Below are 6,532 nucleotides of genomic sequence, written 5' to 3'. Positions count from 1 at the left end.
CGCGTGGCGCGAGGGCTCGTGGACCGTTTTGGTTTCGCTGGGAGCGTGGGTCGCTGGGCGACAAAGAAAAAAGGGCGATTCCCTGCGTGCGGTGTCGACCAGGTGTTCGCAGAACTAACTGCCGGATTCTCGGATGCGCGCAACGCTCGAATCCGGCAAAAACGCGTGACGTCGCCCACCGTCTTACCGGACGGTGAGTCACCGTGTTTACACGCTCTCGCACGCACATTTAAACCGGCCGATCAGCTGTCGCGCTGATTTCGGCTGCAACACAGCTTGACGCCCAGTTTGAGCAAGGTGTTTGAGGCGGTTGTGGACGACAAAATAGTTTCCTTCTGCGAAGAAAATAAAATTATCCCCGACAGCCAATTCGGGTTCCGAAACCAATATTCCACATTGCATGCTATCCACAAACACATGGCTGACCTGAACCCCAGGTGGGCCGCAGCCAGCTAGTGGACGCAGCCCTCCTCGACCTGGAAAAAGCATTTGATTCCATCTGGATCAACAGCCTGCTATTCAAATTACATAAAAAAAATTTCCCCATGTGGCTCATAGCTATGATTTGGGATATGATATCCAATAAATCCTCCGTCACGTGGGATGGGAACAACCTATCGTCCGAAACATTCGCCATCGAAGAGGGTATGCAGCAGGGGACGGTCAATTCACCGATCCTCTTTAACATCTATACCAGTGACCTTACAAAGCTGTTCGGCATCAACGAAGGAAAAACTTCGGCCCTAGCCTTCGCGGACGATGTGATAGTCTACACAACAGGGAACAAAGTAGAATGCGTCCGCGTCGAGTTGGAAGCCATGGTGAGCAAAATAAATAATACTACGCGACATGGAATCTGAGGCTGAATCCGTCTAAGTGTGAAACGATACTGTTTAGAAAACTACTAATTAACCTTTCCTCTAGAACCAAAGCCGGTAGCGGGGCCTTCCAGATCTCGACATTCGTCCCGGGCTCTGACACTAGAGTAAACATATCCCACCAAAAGGTAGTGAAATACCTAGGCGTCCAAATTGATTACCTCTTGCGAGGCAATAACACATCGACACGCAATTCGAAAAGGCTCGCCGGGCATTTAAAGCCAATAGTCGTCTGTTCCATAACAAACTCTTGACCGGAAGGGCAAAAGTCATACTGTACATACTACTAATCCGCCCTATCATTTCCTACGCAGCGCCAATCTGATGGAACTGTAATCACACCGTGATGGAGGGGCTGAGAAGTCTGGAGCGGTCCTGTCTAAGAGCATGCTTGAGCCTATACAGATTTCAATACTCCGACTGGAAACACTACGTAAAGAACCAAACTATTTACAATAAAGCAGAAATCACTAGGATCGATTCATTCATAATTAGAACTACCAGGAAATATTTCAGAAAAATCTGCAGCATAGATAATGCAATTATCCAGTCTTGTATCAGGCAAAGCGATGAGATATCTAAAATAAAGACTTGCAAAGCACTTCAGACGGATCAAATCGCTGAAGTTGCTATACGTTGCTCTTGTCAGACCGCAGTTAGAGTACGCGTCGGTAATATGGAGCCCAAGGCATAAGCAATATGTTAACTTAATCGAAAGGGTCCAGCATAAGTTCCTTAGCTGGGCCATGATGGCAACTGGTAGCCTTATGCGGTTCTACGACCATGACTATGGACCTGCCATACACAAAACAAGGCTCACTACTCTTAGCGACCGTAGGCTCTGCTCTGATCTGCTGTTTCTGTTCAAAGTGATTCACGGTCAGATAAACTCTCCCGAGCTCGTTGCGTCGATAAGTTTTCGTGCCCCTCAACGGCCATTGCGTCCGAGACTCCTTTTTGAGTCGAAGGTTCCTGACTATTTTCACTATACCGTGGATCCCATAAACCGTGCCATGGAGGAGGTGAATCGGTGCCTCGCGGACATTGACCTATTTTCTATATCGCTTGATTCGTTCCGGAATCATTTGCTCAGCCGACTTCTAGCATAATTTGTTACCTAGGTTGCCGTGAATTATGTTATAGCTTGTAGACTGTTTTATATCTTTGTATTTACTTGTGTATATCTGTATTCTAAAGGGTTTTCCTGTTTATAATAATAATAATAATAACAATTATAAAAAATAACTAACTACGGGTTGCACCACCCCGCAGGCTTTTATTTATTGCGACCAACCAGGGCTCATTCAAAACGACACTAACACCCCGGTGCTATACCATTGGAGGCGCAATAAAGCAAATAAAAAGATTGCGCTTGACCGCAACAGCTACTATTTGGACAGGGACAGCTTCAGGTTCTCCGCCACTCTGCCACGGTGTGATAGCACAGACTTTCATAGACTTAATTATGATAAATACTGGTGGCTCTCGGATAACTGCGCTCACCTAACTGAGCTACGATTGCGTAGGACTGCTGGCAATAATGCGTAGCCTCACAAGCTTAGCCCATTGCCGGACCCAGCCAGAGTGTCCCCTCTCATATGTAAAGCTTATAACACGTAACATGTTCATTTCTTCTTACCAGTAACCACAAATGGTTGGGCGGACCCCAAATGTAACGGCCCACTCTCGTCCCATTGTAAATAGCCCACCTTTAGTTTGTAAGCATTACTCTGTAAGCCGATTGTTAAGACTGTTTCAGGGGTTTTTGTACAAGTTTGCGTTTTTTTCCCAACGAACGTGCTCAACAGACGAGCCCTGTCTGATTAAATACATAAGTATTTTTATTCCCCCACAGAAAGGGATAATACAATTAAATATAAAGAGTCATACTAGCGTTTATCTGAGAGATTCGGCTGCGCCCGAACATTCAGATACACTAATTATAACTTAACAATTGTGCCCTTTTTTCTGTATGCTTTTGTGACACCATTCGAACAGAACAGAGTGTAACCCAAACTTTCAATATACACTTATGATAAAAAAGAGAAAAAAAACACCAGTTCTCGTCCCATCACTGAAGTTAAGCGACATTGGGCGCGGTTAGTATTTGAATGGGGATGACCGCTTGGGAATACCGCGTGTTGTTGGTAGTATTTTCTTCATACCGCTCCAATTTTGCAGTTTCCAACTATGACAGTGACTATTCTAAACTATTTTATTTAACTTCACTTCTCTGTCCGTTTCTTTGTAGTGCGGACCTGTCAGAAATTCATTTTCACTCATTGTCAACGTTAGTACCAATTTCTTCGATAAATAAAACCGTATTTTTACCAACGACCATTCTATGTCTGTAAAACACCAGTTACCAACGGCCACGGCGCTCAGTGACGCAACAGCCAAGCATTCCTTATCCTCAAGTAAATCGTGAATATTCCTAATAATCACGCACGCGAAGTTCAACCGCGGTACCATACTATCTGGTAAAACGGCAGAATCAAAGGAGGATAAATAATCCGAAGAACATATCTGAGAAATCGCAAGTAATGAAAAAAACAGCATATTAACCTCATCTAGCGACGCATGGCCAGCATCGCAGAGGAGAAATATTGAAAAAAAGTTGGACGGGGAATTATCCCCGGGCCAAATGAAAAAGATTATTCCAAGCAACGATGGGAAGAAATCCACAAAAAGAAAATTGAAGCAATCCCAACGACGATCTCTAAGATGGCCAAAGGCAAAAAATCCACGGAGCACACGCCGAACCAAGAAGAGACGAATACTATAGACAGGCTATTAGTAGAAAATAAAAGATTAAAACAAGAGCTAGAAACATTAGCAGAATCCGTAATGCAACTCAGGGCAACAAAAGAGTAACAACCACTTGAAGCTAGCACAAAAAACGCCCAGCTAACCTACAAAGCGACCACGTCGCGAGAGGAAAGCAGCCAGCAGCAGATCCTCGAATTCAGGCTATAACATCCAAGAACCAGACAAGCAAAGAAAAGGAGAGGGAACATCTGTCCCAGCAGTCCAAACCATCAACCTCAACTTCTGCGACAGCAGCTGCAGCTCGAGCCACCGCAGCAGCGAAAGGAGATCCTCAAAGGCCGAAGACAACAGACAGTAAGAACAGCAACACACCAATAAATAACAAGCCCCCACCTATTAATATATTATATCAAGACCCAAAAGAGACTATAGAATTAATTCAAAACAAAGCGGCACAAATAAAATTTCATGTAAAGCGAATAAGCAGCGCCAAACATGTATTATAATTGCAATCAGTTGCAGATTTTGATGAAGTGAAGGGTACACTCAATGATGCAAATACGAGTTATTATTCTTTTACACCGAAAGACCAAAAAAACTATAATTACCTATTAAAGGGTCTCCCCCAATCCTTCTCAGAGCAAGAAATCACAAAGGAGCTCCAGTCAATTGCAGGAGAAAACCTTCATTTCATCAAAGTAAATAGGTTTAAAACACCAAGAACAGAAAAGGAAAATAGAGTACTACCGATATTCATAGTCCAATTAGGGCCAAAAAGTGATCTAAGTAAATTAGCGTTAATCAAATATGTTAAATACCATGTAGTTAAATGGGAAAGACTAACAAAAAAAGGAGATGCCCAATGCAGGAGGTGCCAGAGGTTTGGACACGCTGCAAGCAATTGCAACATGAGTTACAGATGCGTAAAGTGTAGCGAACCCCATAAACCAGGGGAATGCAAAGTAAACGTACAACAAGACGAACAAACAGGTAAGAAACCTTTTTGTGTTAATTGTAGAGCAGAGGGTCACCCTGCGTCCTACAAGGGCTGCCCGAAATTCAAGGAGTATAAAGTAAATATTAAAAATTCAAATACTCAACACAAAATAATAGAGCAAAAAATTATAAGGAATCCAGCCCTTGTAAGACCAGAAATATCGTTTGCGAATGCAGCAAGAGGTATCAACCAGTACACGCCCTTAAGCACAGAGCCAGTTAGGGCAAGAAATACAGGTATTCAGCAATACATGCCACAGTCACAATATACAGCACATAACCTACAAGCAAGAATAGACAGACTAGAGAAAGCTATGGAAACCATGGTTACTAAGTTAGAAAACATGAATACACAGTTAACGCAGGTAGCAAGTATCATATTAAATAGCCAGCACATTCAATAGTACGCGTAAAAGCACACACAAACTTAAGCTAATATTTGCAAATATCAATTCTTTGGTCAGTAATGCTAAAAGAATAGCAGTAACATCATTTTTAGAGAAGCACGAGCCAGATCTGATGTTGCTTAGCGAAACACACCTAAATGAAAGACATACAGTTTATTTCAAGAACTACAATCTAACTAGAAATGATAGGAAAAATAGCAAAATGGGAGGGGGGACCGCAATTTTAATAAAAAAAGACATAGCATTCGAAATAGTAGAGAACACTTTAGAAACAGAAATAATTGAAACTACAATAATAAGAATTAACCTGTCCAATAACCATAAATTGATAATAGTGTCTCTGTATGCCAAAAAAGGGAGGACAGCTAAATTTAGAGCTGAACTAGAAAACATCTTTAACGCTTTAAATTTAGAATCACAAGATAACTTCTACATCATAGCCGGAGACTTTAACGCCAAGCACCAAGAATGGTCTAACAAAACCAACGACGAGCGTGGTAACAACTTAAAAGACTGGATTAATAACAACGATATCAAATTCAGGCTAAAACTATTACATTCAGACTCACCTTCGTTCCCGCAAAATGAGTCCTACATAGACCTGCTCCTAGCAGACGCAAGGTTGGAGTGCTCAGACGCATACAACAATAAGCTACCTACCTTATATATCCCAAGCGATCATACAGCTGTAAAAGCACAGATAGACATTCCGGACCAAAACCTAATTTTGACAGATAATATAAGCGATAGAACATACAATTATAAGAAAGCAAATTGGGAAAAATTCAAGAGAGCACTCCAATCTTGTGATCTAAATATAAACGCGGAAACGAACCTTCCGATCGAACAAATAGAAGAACACCTCATTAATATTACAGGCAAAATCGCGCAGGCAATGGATAGAGCAGTTCCCAAAATTAAACCACAAAACTCAATAGACAAATACACATCACACATGATAAAACAGCTGATGCACGAAGAAAACAGACCGTCACAACAGTCAGGAAAATCCACAGAGCGGGAAACTTCGGACCCCAAGTAAGCCATTCATTGAGATCTCTGGGACACAAAATCAAAACATTGAAAAGAAAGATCAAATCAGAAGTGGACAGATTGGTCAGTAACTATTGGTATAATAGAATTAGTACAATAAGTTGCAGAAACTTGGACAAAATGTTCCAAGAAGTAAATCAAATTTTCAGAAACAAAGAAAAGATACAATTGCCGACTTTCAAAATCCCATGTTCTAGGGAAAATTTAATAAGACAAGCGAACATCGATCTGAATTTACTAAGCTTAGATAACAATAGAAACTTTATACTTAATAAAAATAGCGACAAACTTAATTATCTAGGCACACAATACGCGACAACGAACGGACAAAACGATAGTTTAAACGACCCTAAATTCAGAAGAGTGATAGAAAATAGTTACAACCAGATAATACAAGATATTACCCGAGACATTCCGGATACTATATGT

This window comes from Andrena cerasifolii, chromosome 6 (genome assembly GCF_050908995.1).
Source record: "Andrena cerasifolii isolate SP2316 chromosome 6, iyAndCera1_principal, whole genome shotgun sequence".
Lineage (NCBI taxonomy): Eukaryota > Metazoa > Arthropoda > Insecta > Hymenoptera > Andrenidae > Andrena > Andrena cerasifolii.
The sequence above is the reverse complement of the archived record's forward strand: the minus strand, read 5'-3'. Positions refer to the sequence as shown.